Source organism: Bubalus kerabau, chromosome 20 (genome assembly GCF_029407905.1).
Source record: "Bubalus kerabau isolate K-KA32 ecotype Philippines breed swamp buffalo chromosome 20, PCC_UOA_SB_1v2, whole genome shotgun sequence".
In the NCBI taxonomy this organism is placed as follows: Eukaryota; Metazoa; Chordata; class Mammalia; order Artiodactyla; family Bovidae; genus Bubalus; species Bubalus kerabau.
The window spans coordinates 4,310,512-4,330,700 of NC_073643.1; positions in this window are offsets into that span (position 1 = coordinate 4,310,512).

Below are 20,189 nucleotides of genomic sequence, written 5' to 3' on the forward strand. Positions count from 1 at the left end.
CAGTTACATGGAATTTTTTTTTAACGTGAACCATTTTTTAAAAGTCTTTATTGAATTTGTTACAATATTGCTTCTGTTTTGTCTTTTGGTTTTTTGCCTGCGAGGCATGTGGTATCTTAGTGCCCCAACCAGGGACAGAACCAGCACTCCTTGCATTGGAAGGCAGTGTCTTAATCACTGGACTCCAGAGAAGTCCTTCATGGAACTCTTTTAAAGAAGCGATTCTAAACAGCAAACTTGTCCCCTTAACTCTATTATTAGACCTCAAAGAGTTCTATACCTCTCTTCCATACCTGAAGAAAGATCACTGTACCTTCTTCACCTGCTGCTGAGTAGAAAGTAATTAATGAATGTGGTCATTTCACTCAGCAAATATTTATTCAGTACTAAGCAAGTGCACAACAGACCACCCCATGAGAACCATAGATGACCCAAAGTCAGATGAGGACCCATCACCAGTGCATCTCTGGATCCCTGGCATCCATTTCTGCTTTCTCCTCCAGCATGTACTCAGGCACAAGTTGGTAACCACGACCCAGGCCTTCTATCAGCACATTCTTGTCTTCTACTCTGTGTAACAGGCTCAGGATGGATCAGCTACTGAAAATAGACCAGTAAGAGTCTTGTTTGGGACTGTTCTGCCAGATTTATCAAGAAAGAGATGCTTTTTGAAAGGAGTTTTTCAGTGAAAAGGATGTGAACAAAAGCCTATGAAAAGGAAGAGGTCCTGCTGAGAAAAGCAGAGCTCAGGAGAGAAGGAGGTGGAGGCCCTGGACTGCCATGCCTGAAGCCTTCTGGACTCAGAGTCCTGAGGTAATACTTGTCTTGTTTTGCTTAAGCTGTGGTTGTCTCTCTTACAACAGGATGAGTCTTGACTCATACATTATCCTCAAGAAGTTTGTGTGTAACAGGGAAGATCGGTGTGTAAATAAAACACTAAATATAAAGTTAGAAATAATATTTTTAAAAGATAAAGACTTCAGGGAACCCAGGTTTACTTACAGAAGTAATCATCTGAACAATCAAGGACATTAAGATGCCATTTGAATTGGGCCCTGAGTCACAGATAAAATGAGACTTGTTGGTTTTTAGGGACGAGCACATAGAGAGACAAACAGAGACATATAAAAGGATATACTCCAATACACTTCCAAATGTTATCCATGGTAATTCCTTGGAGTTGGGATTGGAATTGAGCTTCCCGGATGGCACTATTGGTAAAGAACCTGCCTGCCAATGCAGGAGACATAAGAGGCTCAGGTTCAATCCCTGGGTCAGGAAGATCCCCTGGAGAAGAGCATAGCAACCCACTCCAGTATTCCTGCCTGGAGAATCCCATGGACAGAGGAGCCTGGTGGGCTACAGTCCATGGGGTCACAAAGAGTCAGACACAACCGAAGTGACTTAACATGCAAGCCTTCCGGGATTGGAATGGAAAAGGTTTATTTTTAATTGCTTGGTTTGGGCTACAATTTTTATTTTCTCTTTTGTATTCTTTAAATTTGTTACAGCTAGCATGTGTTACTCCTGTAATTTTCTTAAAAAGAAAAAGTATTCAGAAATTTCCTTTAGTTCACCATACAGACCTGTGAGCAGCTGCAATAAACCACCTTTTGACTGTGATCTGCCAAAACAGCGTGCTGAGGAAGGGGGACAGGTAAGCAGAAATAGAACAGGGATATGAATTATGGCAGGGCAATGTATTTAATGACTTTTTAAATAGCTTTAAAATGTGATGAGATACTTTCATCATTTCTTCCTCCGCCGAATGTGATTTGTCCTAGGCCAAATGCAAGTGTGATGTTGATAGTAATTAAAATTTAATCTGTTTTCACACACACACACACACACACGATCATGGATGTGTCTCCACTTTTGTTGACTGAGTAGCAACCAGAATGGAATGATGAGCAGGAAGAGAAGGAGGATGTAGTCCATCGTACATGGGAAACACATCAAGTTCAGGAGTCCTCCAAATTGTCTACTTCTAAAATCTGTATTTTGCAAGCAAGGAAACTGACCCTTATCCTGGGTCAGGTAAGAAGCATGTGAAAGTGAAAGTCGCTCAGTCGTGTCTGACTCTGCAAGTCCATGGAATTCTCTAGGCCAGAATACTGGAGTGTGTAGCCTTTCCCTTCTCCAGAGGATTTCCCCCAATCCAGGGATCAAACCCAGGTCTCTCACATTGCAGGCGGTTTCTTTACCAGCTGAGCCACAAGGGAAGCCCCAAAATACTGGAGTGGGTGGCCTATCCCTTCTCCAGCACATCTTCCCAACCCAGGAATTGAACTGGGGTCTCCTGAAGTACAGGCAGATTCTTTACCCACTGAGCTATCAGGGAAGCCCTGATAACAAGCATGTAGGGGCTGAGATCTGACTCATACAGTCCTGGTCCAGGGCTCCTAATACATGGCTTCTCCACAGGAACGATGATGAATGGTCTCTATGTACAAACATCCTTAAAGAATTAGAAGCCCTAGCCTGACTACAAATAAGAAAGTGAGAAGTAAAAGTTTCCACTATTTCACACCCATCCTCCACAATCATCTGGTGTACAGCTGGCAGAGGTCAGGGGGTACATGTACACCCATAATCTTGACTTCAGCATCAGACTAATTCAGAGATACTCAGGACATCTGGCTTGCTTCTGGGACAGTGTATCTGCTGCCCTGTGCCAGGCAGGATGTGATCTACCAATATTCTAATGCTGAAATGAGACAGCTCAAGCAACAGCTGATTGCACTCCATGAGAGCCACTAAAATCCGACAGCAGGTGTAGTCACCAATTTTGACCATAATGATGGCAATAAGGAGACTTTCTGTTAAAGGGACAAGAGAACAGATACCTGGCAGCAGGCACTGGAAAAAAAGCAAGACAGTTTTAAACAAGTACCGCATGTGGTGACTCATTAGATGTTGAGAGCTAATAAGAGGCTGCAGGTTTTTAGCTTAGCACTAATGCTGCGGGCAGCAGGATCTTGTAACATCTAGAAATTGAAGATGAATCAGGAGGTGGTGATAAATCCGGCGCTGATGCCTGGTGTGTAGAACTGTTATATTTTTAGGATAAAGGCAAAGATGTAAAAATCCAAGAGAGTGCGGAGTGAAGCAGATATGTTGAGAGATCTGCATGCTTATGTATTCATTCATTCACTGAGCAAGGGCAATGCCCCAGGTAGCATCTAGGTACAATTAGCCAGACAAAGATTACAAAGTGTGGTGGGTGCTGGCATCCTAGAAATGCAGGACATGATGAGGGTGTGGCTTAGAGAAATGAAAAAATTCCAGTGGAGGTGCCAGCCCAGGACAAGAAGGAAAGGTATGATAATGAAAGAGGAAGGGAATTTCCACCAGGAGGGACTATAAGAAGGACTAGAGCTGGCAGGAGCTGAATGGTTAGTGAGGATGAAGAGGCAGATGGGCCCAGATCCTTATGCTCCATACAAAAGCATCTCTGTTTGTCTAGACAAGAGAGCTATTTGCATAGCTGCCATTTCTAAAAGGCAGCCCGCTAAGCAACATGTGTGTTTTGAGAAACTCCTACCAGTCATGCAGTGAATAAGATAAAGTATCCCCCTCCCCAGAAGCTTGTCATTGGTGGAGGAACTCAGACAGTGGACCCTCAGAAGAAGAAACATGCCAGCTGCTGGAGAGGAAATGAAGGAGACTGTGATGGAAGTGGGTGAGTGAAGGCTGGGGATGCAGAGCCCTGGACATCCACCATGGCGGCTCTTGTGGAGGGGATATTTGAATTGAAGTCTCAGCAGTAGCAGGCTTCCCAGGAGGCACTAGTGGTAAAGAGCCCACGTGCCAGTGCAGGAGATGTAAGAGACTCAGGGTCAGTCCCTGGGTTGGGAAGATCCCCTGGAGTAGGAAATGACAACCCACTCCAGTATTCTCCCAGTATTGTCCTGGGAAATCCCACGGACGGAGATGCCTGGCTTGCTACAGTCCATGGGGCCACAAAGAGTCAGACGTGACTGAGCACACACACACACTCAGCAGTGAGAAGGGAGGCCTGTGAAGCATTCCAAGCAGAAGGACAGCCAACTCCTTGAGACAGAAACCAGCTTGCATGTGTTCACCACCCAGAAATGAGGCCCATGTGGCCAAGAGGAAGGTTGGAGCGAGGTTTAAAGGATATGACGTGGGAGAGATGAGGAAGACCAAGGGAAACTTGAAGGAAGAGGCCCAGATGTCCAGGTTGGCCCCAAGTAAACCCAGTTACCACTCTAGAGCCCCGTGTACCAGTAATAACACCCTCTCTCCCTCTGTAACGCTTATGGAGTAGGGCAAGGAGGTGAGATTTGCCATTCAGATGACATTGTTTATAGTCCCTTACCATGTAAAAATGCCTCCTACCATAGTTGGCACTTACAGCTGGCTTTAATGAAACTCAAACAAAAGACTACTATCAAGGGACTTCCCTGGCTGTCCAGAGGTTAAGACTCTGCACTTCCAGTGCAGGGGGTGAGGGTTCAATCCCTGGTGGGGGGACTAAGATCCCACATGCTGCAGGGTGCAGCCAGGAAAAAAAAAAAAAGACTACTATCAAATAAGGAGGCAGCAGACTGAGATTAAGAAGAACATGACTTCAGAGCAAGACAGAGGCAGATGCAAGTCCTGACTGTCTATGTGCTTCATGAACTCAGGTAAATAGCCTCTCTAAGCCTATGATTTATCATCTGCAAAGCAGAAACAATAATAACCACCTGGGTGCCTTTAAAGCATTATGAGCAAGGAATGCAAAGCATTGCTTGGTGCAGAGTATTTCAATATCATAAACATAAACAATGCGTGCGTGCTAAGTCAGTCATGTCCAACTCTTTGCGACCCTATGGACTGTAGCTGTCCAGGCTCCTCTGTCCATGGGATTCTCCAGGAAGAATGCTGAAGTGGGTTGCCATGCCCTCCTCCAGGGGATCCTCCCAACCCAGGGATTGAACCCATATCTCATACATCTCCTGCATTGGCAGGTAGGTTCTTTACCACTAGCGCCACCTGGGAAGCCCCAATACAGTTTCTTTAACACCATTTCAAAAAACCAATCAGATAAGATCAGATCAGATCAGTCGCTCAGTCGTGTCCGACTCTTTGCGACCCCATGAATCGCAGCACGCCAGGCCTCCCTGTCCATCACCAACTCCCGGAGTTCACTCAGACTCATGTCCATCGAGTCAGCGATGCCATCCAGCCATCTCATCCTCTGTCGTCCCCTTCTCCTCCTGCCCCCAATCCCTCCCAGCATCGGAGTCCCTTCCAATGAGTCAACTCTTCGCATGAGGTGGCCAAAGTACTGAAGTTTCAGCTTTAGCATCATTCCTTCCAAAGAAATCCCAGGGCTGATCTCCTTCAGAATGGACTGGTTGGATCTCCTTGCACTCCAAGGGACTCCCAAGAGTCTTCTCCAACACCACAGTTCAAAAGCATCAATTCTTCGGTGCTCAGCCTTCTTCACAGTCCAACTCTCACATCCATACATGACCACAGGAAAAACCATAGCCTTGACTAGACGGACCTTTGTTGGCAAAGTAATATCTCTGCTTTTGAATATGCTATCTAGGTTGGTCATAACTTTCCTTCCAAGGAGTAAGCATCTTTTAATTTCATGGCTGCAGTCACCATCTGTAGTGATTTTGGAGCCCAGAAAAATAAAGTCTGACACTGTTTCCACTGTTTCCCCATCTATTTGCCATGAAGTGGTGGGACCAGATGCCATGATCTTCGTTTTCTGAATGTTGAGCTTTAAGTCAAGTTTTTCACTCTCCACTTTCACTTTCATCAAGAGGCTTTTTAGTTCCTCTTCACTTTCTGCCATAAGGGTGGTGTCATCTGCATATCTGAGGTTATTGATATTTCTCCTGGCAATCTTGATTCCAGCTTGTGTTCCTTCCAGTCCAGCATTTCTCATGATGTACTCTGCAAAAAACCAATACTACCTGACAAAGAGATTTTCAAATCATTGTCAACGTCACTTTTTCTACTTTGCATTGAATGTCTGCTGAAAACAATACATTCTCCTCCCAGAGTAGCACACTTGATATGCACATGGAATTTTGCAGAAACATTTATTGAATGGGGTGCTGAATAATTTTTGAGAAGCCATTGAAGGATTCCTTTTTTTTCAAGTCACTTCTTCTTTTAAATATTTATTATTTGGTTGTGTCAGGTCTTAGTTCGGCTTTCAGGCTCTCTAGTTGGGGGCTCGGGCTCCAGAGTGTACTGGGCTTAGTTGCTCGATGGCAGGCGGGGGTCTTCGTCCCTCACCAGGGATCAAATCCGAGTTCCCTATGTTGGAAAATAGATTCTTAACCAGCGGACCACCAGGAAGTCCCAAAGATTCCTTTTAAAATAGAAATTGAGCTGAACCACAGAAATGTAGTTTATCTTCTCCCCCACTCCCACCCCCAGCCCTGGTATCCCAAGTTTCCTGGCAAGGTGACCTAATCTCCCCTCTGAGGCTCACTCGCCTTCTCTAACACTGGTCTAACCAGCCTCACTAAACAAGCAGGTCATAACTGGTCGTCAGTCACAGCAAGGGAGGGGTTACACAGCTTCACAAAAGAAAACTACTGAAGAAAATGATTGAAAGTTATTGAAAGTGTATGATCTCACAGTTCTGGAGGCTAGGAGTTCAGGATCAAGGTCTGAGTAGGGGTGGTTCTTTCTGAGGGAGAACTTGCTCCCAGCCTGCCTCCTGGCTGCCGGCACTTCTCTGACATTGCTTGGCTTCCAGATGCAGGCTTATCTCCTGCACCTTTGTCTTCACGTTTACGTGGCCTTCTTGCTGTGGGTCTGTCCCTTCACCACTTATTTTTATAAGAACACCAGTTCTATTGGAGTAGGGGCTCACCCGCTCCAGGATGACCTCATTTTACCCTAACAAGTCACACCACAACAACCGTATTTCCAAATAAGGTTACATTCTGAGGTGCTGGGGTTAGAACACCAACCTATAAACATGGGAGTGACACAATTCAACCCATCACAACACCGAAATGAATCTCCTTATTTCACAGTTATTTATGCCCTCTCCAGAAAGAGATTCCATTTGAACTTTCCTAGTTTAGAAAAATGTGAAAGAGTAACTTCCTCAACTTGATAAAGATATCTATTAAAAAATCTATAGCTAATGGCCAGTGCAAAAATATACTTCCTGGTGGAAAAACTCTTAAGTTTTCCCACTAAGATCAGATACAAGATAGGGATGCTCCCTCTGACCACACCAACATTATACTGAAAATTCTAACCAATGCAATAAGACATAAAACGGTATATATGTATGTGTATATAAAGGAGATATATATATATATATATATATATATATATATATTACACATATATAGAGAGAATGAAAAATAAAACTCTTTTTTGTTTGAAGATGATATGACTGGCAGTGTAAAAATCCAAAAGAGTCAACAAAAACCTATGGAAACCAATAAGTGATAATAGTCAGGTTGAAGAATACAAGATTAATATGCAAAACCAATCACTTTCCTATATACCAGCAACAAACAGGTGGAATTGGAAATTAAAAACACAGCACCATTACATTAACACCCCCCAAAATGAAATACTTTGGTATAAATCTAACAAAATATGTACATGAGATATATGAGAAAAACTATAAAACTCTGATGAACAAAATCAAAGGAAAACTGAATAAATGGAAAGATATTTCAAGTTCGTGGATAAGAAGACTTAATATTATTAAGATATCAGTTCTTTCCAACTTGATCTATACAATCAGTGCAATCCTGATCAAAATCCCAGCTTGTTATTTTCTGAATATTGACAAATTGGCTACAAAATTTATATGGAGAGGCAAAACATTCAGAATAACCAATATAATATTGAAAGACAAAATATTGTGGAAAGGAGAAAATTTTAAAAAGGTGAATCATGACCCAAAGGAAAATAAGAAAGAAACACAAAAATGTTGGAGTATCAAATCCACCCATCTTCAGGTCTTACTTTAAAGCTACAATGATCAAGACAGTGTGATATTGATGAAAGAATGGACAACTAGATCAATGAAACAGAATAGAGAGCTCAGAAATAGACCCACATAAATATAATCAAGTAATCGTTGACACTTCAGGGCAAATAGATGGGGAAACAATGGAAACAGTGACAGACTTTATTTTGGGGGGTTCCAAAATTACTGCATATGGTGACTGCAGCCATGAAATTAAAAGACACTGCTTGGAAGAAAAGCTATGGCCAACCTACACAGCATGCTAAAAAGCAAAGACTTTACTTTGCCAACAAAGGTCCATCTAATCAAAGCTATGGTTTTTCCAGTACTCATGTATGGATGTGAGAGTTGGACTATAAAGAAAGCTGAGCGCCGAAGAATTGATGCTTTTCAACTGTGGTGTAGGAAAAGACTCTTGAGAGTCCCTTGGACTGCAAGGAGATCCAACCAGTCCATCCTAAAGGAAATCAGTCCTGAATATTCATTGGAAGGACTGACGCTAAAGCTCCAATACTTTGGCCACCTGATGCAAAAAACTGAATCATTGAAGAAGACCTTGATGCTGCGAAAGCTTGAAGGCAGGAGAAGGGGATGACAGAGGATGAGATAGTAGAATGGCATCACCAACTCGATGGACATGTGTTGAGTAGGCTCCGGGAGTTGGTAATGGACAGGAAAACCTGGCATGCTGCAGTCCATGGGGTTGCAAAGAGTTGGACACGACTGAGTGACTGAACTGAATCTTTGATAGGACAGCAAAGACAATATACAGTAAAGATACTCTTTCAACAAATAGTGGGGGAACAACTGGACTTCCCATAAACATAAAAATAAACATAAAAAAGTGAAATTAGAAACAGACCTTACCCCTTCACAAAAATTAATTCAAATCAGATCATAGACCTAAATGTGAAATGCAAAGCTATAAAACTTCTAGAAGATTATATAAGAGAAAATCTAGATGACCTTGGGTATGAAAATGACTTTTCAGATAGCAGCAAAGAAATAATTGGTAAGTTAGACTTCATTACAACTAAAAGATTTGCTCTGTGAAACATGTTGTCAAGAGAACAGAAACACAAGCTGCAGACTGGGAGAAAATATTTGCAAAACCCAACTGTTACCCAAAATATACAAACAACTCTTAAGCCTCAACAGTAAGAAGCAAAGAGCCTGATTTTAAAACTAGATCCATAGACCTTAACAGACTCCTCACCAAAGAAGATATATAGATGGCAAGTTAGCATATGAAAAGATGCTCCATATCATATGTTATCATGGAAATGCAAGTTAAAAGTATGAGCTACTACTATACAGTTATTAAAATAGCAAAATCCAGAATACTGACAACACCAAATGCTGGTGAGGATATGGAGCAACAGGAGCTCTCATTCATAGCTGGGGGATGAAAACTGGGAAAGCCATTCTTGAAGACATTTGTACAGTTTCTTACAAGATTAAGTATACTCTGAAACAATTAAGCAGTTATGCGCCTTAGTATTTACCCAAAGGAGTTGAAATTAAAACCTGCACATCAATATTTATAGTAGCTTAATGCATAATTGTTAAAAACTGGAAACAATCAAGATGTCCTTCAGGAGGTGAATGGATAAACAAACTGTGGTTCATCCATACAATGGAACATTATTCAGGAATAAAAAGAAATGAGCTATCAAACCACGAAAGGTCATGGAGAAACCATAAATGCATATTACTAAGTGAAAGAAATTTTAAAAGGATATATATTGCATGATTTCAACTGTATAGTGTTCTAGAAAAGGCAAAACTATGGAAATAGTGAAAAGATTGGTGATTGCCATAGATTGGTTGAGGATGAAGAGATGAACAGAGCAGTAAAAATACTTTGGGTACCATAATGAATACATCACGGTCCGAACCCGTAGAATGTATAACACGAAGAGTGAGTGGTAAGGTAAACTGTGGACTTGGGGTGACTATAATGTACCCCCCTCCCCCTCCGCCCCATAGTGGCAGGGTTGGGGAGGGGGCAGAACTTGATAATGGGGGAGGTTATGTACCTTTCCCTAAAATTTGCTGTGAACCTTAAACTGCTCTAAAAGTATCGTCTTAATTTTTAAAAACTGAGTCTTTGAAAAAGTTCTTATAGTTACTTGTCATTCCTGTTTAAAAAGATATTTCCTTTGAAAACATTATGCCTTGTTAAAAAAAATATATACAGCACTATACAAAAGAATTAAAAATGGAAAAGCATCTGATGCAGGCCTCCCCACAGGCCCACCCCTGCCACCACTTGTTCTCCAAGTTGACATCTGAGTCTCAAGGGTAATCAGGAACACGGAATTCCTTCCAAAAATCTCTGCGGCTCAGTAGGAACAACTGTTCCTGTTTATAAGGCACATGGTTTGATGAAGATTACATTTATTTTAGATTAGACTGGGGTCTGGCCCTGGGGTTCCAAAAGTCTAAGAATGAAATTACAAATTTAAACAGCTAGTGTTAGTGGCACAGCCTGCCCTGCCCTGGAGCAGGTGCTGTCAGCGCCCCTCCCACATCCAGTGGGCACCGGTTCTACCGGAAGCATCCACAGCTCCCAGCCAGAGGGCCTCCCCCGGCATAGGCTGAAAGTGGAGGGCGGAGGCGGGGGTGAGCACCCTTTGGAGGAACCCCCAGCACAACCTGGTGGGGTAACTCTGAGAAGAACCAAATCCACCCCAGCATCCCTAGCCTGGTTAACTTCACCGCCCATTCTTGTAACTTGACCTACAATGTGCCCTTTATTAGCAACCTCCCCTTCTTTTTCTCACTTCCCTTCTTTCCCAGTGTTTCCTGGTTCCTTCTCCTAACTTATACAGTGCTTTAGGATCTGCTGCTGGAGTAACTTAACTAAGACCATTGTTTTCCTAACACTTACTCCCTTCTTCCTTGTTAATGAGAGGTCAATTTTCCTGGAGTTCCCAGCTTTAAGTTCAAGTTCAAAGACTTCAAGGGAGTCTGTCTCTCCCAAGCCCCAAGGAAGGGACTCTGGTTGGTGTAGACCCAGTGCAGGGCTCTGGTTCTACATAAACAGGTAGTTTAGTGAAGACACTGGGGTGGTGGTGGGGAAGTTAGGGGGAAGTCAGGGGGAAGAGCCAACACAGAGGAGGCAGAGCCCTTATCAGATCACACCCAGAGCTGCTCTGCCTCTGGAGTTCTTATTCTGGGAAATATTGATAATTCCTGCCATTCAAAGTAATTTAGTCAAGGTTTATTGTTACCCCAGGCAGAAAGCAATCTACTTAGTACATTTTAATGACTAGAGAATACAAAAGCCACAACCCTTAGAGAGTCAAGAAATTAGATGTGTCCGCTAGAATATGAAAAGGCAAAAAGATATGACATTGAAAGATGAATTCCCAAGGTAGGTAGGTGCCCAATATGGTACTGGAGAAGAGTGGACAAATAACTCCAGAAACAATGAAGAGATGGAGCCAAAGTGAAAACAATGCCCAATTGTGAATGTGACTGGTGATGGAAGTAAAAGAAAAATATTGCAAAGGAACCTGGAATGTTAGGTCCATGAATCAAGGTAAACTGAAAATGATCAAACAGGAGATGGCAAGAGTGAGCATCAACATTTTAAGAATCGTTGAACTAAAATAAACTGGAATGATCGAGTTTAACTCAGATGACCATTTTGTGGGCAAGAATCCCTTAGAAGAAATGGAGTAGCCATCATAAGAGTCTGAAATGCAGTACTTGGATGCAATCTCAAAAACGACAGAATGATCTCTGTTCTTTACCAAGGCAAACCATTCAATATCACAGTAATCCAAGTCTATGCCCCAACCAGTAACACTGAAGAAGCCGAAGTTAAATGGTTCTATGAAGATCTACAAAAACCTTCTAGAACTAACACCTGATAAAGATGTCCTTTTCATCATAGGGGACTGGAATGCAAAAATAGGAAGTCAAGAGGTACCTGGAGTAACAGGCAAATTTGGCCTTGAGTAGAAAATGGAGTAGGATAAAAGCTAACAGAGTTTTGTCAAGAGAATGCACTGGTCATTCAAACACCCTCTTCCAACAACACAGGAGAAGAATCTACACATGGAAATCACCAGATGGTCAATACCAAAATCAGACTGATGATATTCTTTGCAGCCAAAGATGGAGAAGCTCTATACAGTCAGCAAAAAACAAGGTTAGGAGCTGACTGTGGCTCAGATCATGAACTCCTTATTGCCAAATTCAGACTCAAATTGAAGAAAGTAAGGAAAACCACTAGACCATTCATGTATGACCTAAATCAAATCCCTTATGATTATATAGTGCCAGTGACAAATAGATTCAAGGCATTAGATCTGATAGAGTGCCTGAAGAACTATAGACAGAGGTTTGTGACATTGTACAGGAGGCAGGGATCAAGACCATCCCCAAGGGAAAAAAAAAATGCAAGAAACAAAATTGTTGTCTGAGGAGGGCTTACAAAAAGCTGAGAGAAGAAGAGAAGCTAAAGGCAAAGGAGGAAAGGAAAGATATACCCATTTGAATGCAGAGTTCCAAGAATAGCAAGGAGAGGTAAGAAAGCCTTCTTCAGTGATCAACGCAAAGAAATACAGGGAAATAAGATGGTAAGACTAGAGATGGCTTCAAGAAAATTAGAGATATCAAGGGAATATTTTGTGCAAAGATGGGTACAATAAAGGACAGAAATGGGATGGACCTAATGGAAACAGAAGATATTAAGAAGAGGTGGCAAGAATACACAGAAGAACTATACAAAAATAATCTTCATGACCTAGATAGTCATGATGGTGTGATCACTTACCTAGAGCCAGACATCCTGGAATGAGAAGTCAAGTGAGCCTTAGGAAGCATCACTACAAACAAAGCTAGTGGAGGTGATGGAATTCCAGTGGAGCTATTTCAAATCCTAAAAGATGATGCTGTGAGAGTGATGAACTCAATAAGCCAGCAAATTTGGAAAACTCAGCAGTGGCCACAGGACTGGAAAAGGTCAGTTTTCATTCCAATCCCAAAGAAAGGCAGTGCCAAAGAACGTTCAAGCTACCACACAATTACACTCATCTCACATGCTAGCGAAGTAATGCTCAAAATTCTCCAAGCCAATCTTCAACAGTATGTGAACCATGAACTTCCAGATGTTCAAGCTGGATTTAGAAAAGGCAGAGAAACCAGAGATCAAATTGCCAACATCAATTGGATCATCAAAAAGACAAGAAAGTTCCAGAAAAGTATCTACTGCTTTATTGACTATGCCAAAGTCTTTGACTGTGTGAATCACAACAAACTCTGGAAAATTCTTAAAGATATGAGAATACCAGACCACCTTACCTGTCTCCTAAGAAATCTGTATGCAGGTCAAGAAGCAGCAGTTAAAACCAGACATGGAACAACAGACTGGTTCCAATTTGGGAGAGGAGAACATCAAGGTTGTATATTGTCACACTGCTTATTTAATTTCTATGCAGAATACATCATGCGAAATGCCTGGTTGGATGAAGCACAAGCTGGAATCAAGATTGCCAGGAGAAATATCAATAACCTCAGATATGTAGATGACACCACCCTTATGGCAGAAAGTGAAGAACTAAAGAGCCTCTTGATGAAAGTGAAAGAGGAGAGTGAAAAAGTTGGCTTAAAACTCAACATTCAGAAAACCAAGATCATGGCATCTGGTCCCATCACTTCATGGCAAATAGATGGTGAAACAATGGAAACAATGACAGACTTTATTTTGGGGGGCTCCAAAACCACTGCAGATGGGTGCTTCAGCCATGAAATTAAAAGATACTTCCTCCTTGGAAGAAAGCTATGACCAACCTAGACAGGATGCTAAAAAGCAAAGACATCATTTTGCCAACAAAGGTCCATCTAGTCAAAACTATGCTTTTCCCAGTAGTCATGTATGGATGTGAGAGTTGGGCTATAAAGAAAGCTGAGCACCGAAGAATTGATGCTTTTGAACTGTGGTGTTGGAGAAGACTCTTGAGAGTCCCCTGGACTGCAAGGAGATTCATCCAGTCAATCCTAAAGGAAATAAATCCTGAATATTCATTGGAAGGACTGATGCTGAAGCTGAAGCTCCAATACTGTGGCCACATGACAGGAAGAACTGACTCATTGGAAAAGACCCTGATGCTGGGAAAGATTGAAGGCAGGAGGAGGAGGGAACGACAGAGGATGACATGGTTGGATGTCATCACCGATGATGGACATGAGTTTGAGCAAAATACAGGAGTTGGTGATGGACAGGGAAGCCTGGCATGCTGCATTCCATGGGGTCACAAAGAGTCGGACATGACTGAGCAACTGAACTGACTGACTAGAACAGGAATCAAGAGACAAAAGGGGACAGACAGACATCAAGACAAATGATTCAGTAGAATGGTACAGGGGATGGACTCAAGTTCACCGAATAAGAGTGGCAAACAGCACCAGAACGTGCAGGCCTGAGAAACAGGGCAGTAAGAATGGATAATACGCTGATCTTCCTTTCTCCTTCCCTCCCTCCCCCCTTTTCTCCCTTCCCGCCTTTCTTCCTTCCTTCTTTCCCTCCATCATCTGTGAGCACAGAGTCTATTCCAGGCACTTCTAGGAACTGACACTCAGTAGTGAGCAGGACTGACATAGCCATAGCCCTTGGGAAGTTGCACCCAAGAGAATCACTAGCAAGTTGGAGTCCAGCAGTGCATTTTGGAGCAAGAAGAAGGTGGACCCATGTAGGGCCTGACTAAAACGCTGTGGAGGCACTTGGATGCTCTTTCTGCTGCTCTCTTCCCCAAAACATGGACATCTCAACTCTGGGCTTCCAAGGAGCTGAGAATGACTCCAAGCCTCAGGCAGTATCAGTAACTAAGTGTCGCCCAAAGAAAGAAAACCCCTCCAAATCCTCAGTGGAACCCTGTGAACTGGGCAGTGTTTGGTAAAATGGCCCTTTAGAAAAGAAAAATCACTGTTATAAAAAAAATATATATATATATATATATATATATATATATGCTAATGAGATGGAGACTAGTATTTGTCAAATGATATTTTTCCTCAAGTAAGAAACAACCTAAGTTGAAGATGTCAGGTAAGATCAGTAAGACAGTTACCTGGAATTCAGTATTGATAAGTCTGTGCTCATTTGGAGAAAAAGTGTTGTGGTATTTTCCCAGGCATGGGAAGGATGTTAGCCAGATACCCATTTGCTATAGCCTAGTGTCAGGAAAACTTGGAAGTAGGGAAGTCTTGACATCCCTCTATCCCTCAGGAAGAAATTATTTTATAACTAAAGGAGAACAGAGACAAAGTGTAAAACTATACTTGTTTCTCTTGGAATTTGTGCCAGAAAAACAGAATCCTGAAGGAAGCACTCATTTCTGAGTGTCAAGCTTATAAATTGATCCAAACATCTCTTAAAAGTAAAGTGCAATATTACTTACACAGTTTGCTGTATGTAAAGTACATTATGCTTTATTATTTATGAGCCATTGAGATTTACTTAACATTTTTATCATTTATACATTTAACCTGTAACACCCTTCTTTCGGCACTGACCTATAGATGTCTGAGTTACCTACTATTATTCTATTTCGTATATACTCTGATTTGCTTTCAAACATGTCAAAAATATCCATACATTTATACTCTCTTTTCAAGGTAATATGACTGATAATTATGTTATAAAAATGTGTGATTATTGCTAAAAATATGTGGTTTTGTGCATGTTATGGAAGCTTAAAGACTATTTGTGATTCATTTATTTATTCATTCATTCAACAAGTATTTGTGGAATGCCTATGACAGGCTAGATGCTAGAATCCTGAGCTAGAATATGTCATTATAAGTTTGTAGAAACTGCTCTTCTGTTGCCTTATATTGGAGCCAGTTCACTGTGAGTTATTAATTGTTGTTGTTGTTCAGTTGCCCAGTCACGTCTGACTCTTTGTGACCCCATGGACAGCAGCACACCAGGCCTCTCTGCCCCTCACCATCTCCCGATGTTTGCCCAAGCTCGATGTCCATTGCACCCAGTTATTAATGCCAAGATCTAAATAAGAGATCAATACAAGATGACCAAAAGAAGTCAAAAAATAGAAGAGGAAGAGCAAGGTCAGATTCAGATACTAAAATTCATAGAATGGAATATATAAAATAAAAATGGCCAAGAGAGAGCATGAAGACCATGAGGAAATCTGAGAGACTGGGAAGCACAGTAGCTGACACATATCAAGGAAAGCACTGTCTAGTCAGTGCTTGCTTGGTGTCAGCCAGTTCTCACTGGCAGAGAGCTGTGTTGGACGGCTTGAGCCTCATCCCAGTTAGCCCTACGAGATCTACCAAGCACTATTTTCCACCACCTGAGCCTCCATCGCTCCATCACAGAGGGCCAATCCCTCTACAGTCTCTGCTTTATGTCCCCCCCACAGGGTTCTAGTTGCTCCCTAATTCTGAAAGCAGAAGTCCAATACTGTATCATGAGACATGACTTGGATTCATCCTAACACAGCACCTGTGGCCCACACTCTTCGGTTCATGACAAGGCAGTCAACCTGAACACCCTTCTCTTCTAAGATGCAGAGGAAAGAACATCACGTCACTGAAGCCAACAAGTTAGAAAAAAGAGAGAATTAAGACAGCAAGGGACAAACTAAGATAACCCCCCAATGCGTGTGCAAATCTCCACAAGAGATGGGGGAGGTTGGCAGGTGCATGCTGAGAGCCCTGGGACCCATGGGACAAACTCTGATCAGTGGTATAGATTCAGAAATTCAGCCTCACTATTTTTCTCAGAAGCAGTCAGGCCCTGTACACTGATTTAAATCAACTATCTAAGTGGATACAAAAGTATGTATCAGTAGGTCAATATTTACATGTAGTCAAAATCCCTGTAATCTTTCCCAGTCTCAAGAGACTTTTAAAAGCCATCAGGAGTTTCCTTGAAGACCATGGACTAAAAATAACCAAGTACTATATTCAATATCCTATGATAAAGCATAACAGAAAAGGATATTAAGAAGGAATATATTTATGTGTATAACTGAATCACTTTGATGTACAGCAGAAATTAACATTGTAAATCAACCATACTTCAGTTTTTAAAATAACCAAAGCAGAAGAGTCTTGAAAGGTTTGTAATACAGGCAGGGGTAAAGCCTGGTGTTCTGACTGTATTCCATGTCATCCAAGTGTTCATGCCAGGCAGATGGAGCTGTGGGGTCTGAGTAAGATGTCTTTTTCAGGATCTACAGTTCTGACTCAGACAAGCACTGGAGTGGATCAGAGCTGACCCAGAGCTGAGTGGTATGAAACAAGGATGAAGACAAGACTAAAACAGTTACAGGAAGTCTGACTTTGGGGCTACGTCCACCAGGCTGACGGCTTCTCCCCTGGCTTCCACTTCTGTTTCACTGATGGAAACCACCCTCAGGACAGCAGAAAGTGGAAGAAGGATGGGATTTTGGCAACAGACCTCAAACATTTTGGTCTAAGGAGTCATTTACATTCTTAAAAGATAAAAATTATTGTGTCTATTGATATAAATAATTAACACAAAAGTTGTGCCCATTGATTTTACCATATTAGAAGTTAAAACTGAAAAAATTATATCTGTTAACATAGATACATGATAAAATAGATTGATATTGATATAGACAATGATACAGAGAAAATTACATCTATTGGGAATTTTTACATTAACTTACTAATGTAGTTGAAAATAATAATTCCAAGATAGAGTAAAATAATTAAAATGCTTTACAAAAAATATATTTTTCCAAACAAACAATCTCTGCTCAGTCACTCAGTTGTGTCTGACTCTTTGTGACCCCATGAACTGTAGCCCACCAGGCTCCTCTGTCCATGGAATTTCCCAGGCAAGAATACTGGAGTGAGTTGCCATGCCCTCCTCCAGGGGATGTTCCCAACCCAGGGATCCAACCCACATCTCCTGCATTGCAGGCAGATTCTCTACCATTAGTACCACCTGGGAAGCCCAAAAAAATAATAATTAGTGATAAACTTATAGGGTTTACATTTTTGCAAATCTCCTTAATATCTGGCTTGACAGAGGACAGCTGGATTCTCATATCTGCTTCTACGTTCAATCTGTTACCACATCACATCATGCAGTCCCTGAAAAATTCACTGTATACTCCAGACAAAATTAGAGAAAACAACACAAGTAGCCATGAAAGTTCTTAGGATACCAGAGAGTCCCCACACAGCTTTGGAAACTGCTGTCTGAACTATTTATGCTCCTGACTCTCTCCCTTCTAGACGGCAAGTTGGCAGCGGTTGTGCCGCCTGGTTGCACCTCCCGTTGGGTAGCCAGCCCTCTGCACCCATTGTATTTTCCGCTCAGCCCTTCCCTGAGTCTGGGAGTGATGGAGCCTCCCTGGTGTTGGTGCTTCACATGCCCTCTTGGTGACTCTTAATCTTGCCCATACCTTTCTTTGTAAATAGACCTTTCATTAACCTCTCATCAGTCTTCTTTTTTTTCATGTGTGAACATGGTGGGCAGATTCTAAAGTGGCCCCCACAACCCCCCTTCCTGGTGTTCATGCCTGTGTGCAATGCCCTCCCGTTAAGAATGTGGCAAAAGTGTTGGGGCATCAGTCCCGTGGGTGTGTGATGTTATACATGACACTTTTTGCTGACAAGTGTATCCTAGAGTCTCTCCTTGTTGGAGGAAGTGGTCATGTGGGAAAAGTGATCATGTAACTAGGACTACAGGCAGCCTCTGTGTGTGTGTATAGCCTCCAGCTAACAGCCAGCAAGAGCTAAACCCCACCCTACAACCATGGGGAAATGAACTCTGAGCTTCAAAGGGATTCTCCCCCATTTAAGCTCCCAGATGAAAGCACAGCCCAGGCCACACCTTGATTCCAGTCCTGTGAGACCCTAAGCAGAGGATGTAAGGTTTGGTAAGATTCCTGATCCACAGAAACTTAAATAACACAGGCATGTTGTGTTAAGCTGCCAAGTGTTTGGTAATTTGTTACACAGTAATAGGTAACTAAATCAGTGCCATTTTCCTCCCTAATCCCTGGCTCATAGACCATCTACACACTAACTAAAAAAATTTTTTATCACTGCTGTCTAATTTTTAGTCACCTTCCTGGTATTCATTTTCATGTCACATGACAGCTACAAGGGAAGTAACAACTAATATGTGCAGAAGAGTATAGTACACACTTGGGGGTTTTGTTTTTTAAAACTCAGCACCAGTTGACTTTTCTCTGGGTCAGTAGGATGTAGTATATCAGGTTTATACATGCAAGACTCATGCTTTTAATTCCGTAGAAATTTATATTAGTACAATGTACACAGAATAGTTGCATGTGGCACAATATACAGTGTACATATGGTTTAAAAAATTATAGTATCATACATGACCCACCACCCAGGTCAAAAAACTTGTATTACAAAAACCTTTGATGTTAACTATCTGGGTGTTCATCTAAAAGCATATTGTCTTGACTCCCCAACCAAGTAACCAGTATCCAGTATTTGTGCTAATCACTCTCTTACCTTTTGTTGACAGTTATCAACTATATATGTTGATATATATCATTTTTTAAATGCCTTTGTGCATCACTCATACATATAAGTGCATGTGTGTGAGCTCAGTTGCTTCAGTAGTGTCTGACTCTTTGTAACTCTTTGATAGCCTGCCAGGCTTCTCTGTCCGTGGAATTCTTCAGGCAAGAATATTGGAGTGGGTTGCCATGCCCTCCTACAGGCCCAGGGATTAGGTCTTCCCGACCCAGGGATTGAACCCATATCTCCTGAGTCTCCTGCATTGCGGGCAGATTCTTTACTGTTAAGCCACTGAGGAAGCCATACTTATATCAGTTCAGTCACTCAGTCATGTCTGACTCTTTGCAACCCCATGGACTGCAGCACACCAGGCCTCCCTGTCCATCACCAATTCCCAGAGCTCACGCAAACTCATGTCCATTGAGTCGGTGATGCCATCCAACCATCTCATCCTCTGTCACCCCCTTCTCCTCCCACCTTCAATCTTTCCCAGCATTAGGGTGTTTTCAAATGAGTCAGTTCTTACATGTTCCATACATATATACATAAATGTGTATATGAATATATGTATGTGTACATGTACACATTACTTAATTATTTTGAAAGGACATTGACTTTTACTTTAAGTGACACCAGAGGTCATTGGAAGGTGTTGAGCAGAAGTGTGACCTGACTCCACCCGTATTTTAAGAGGACTACC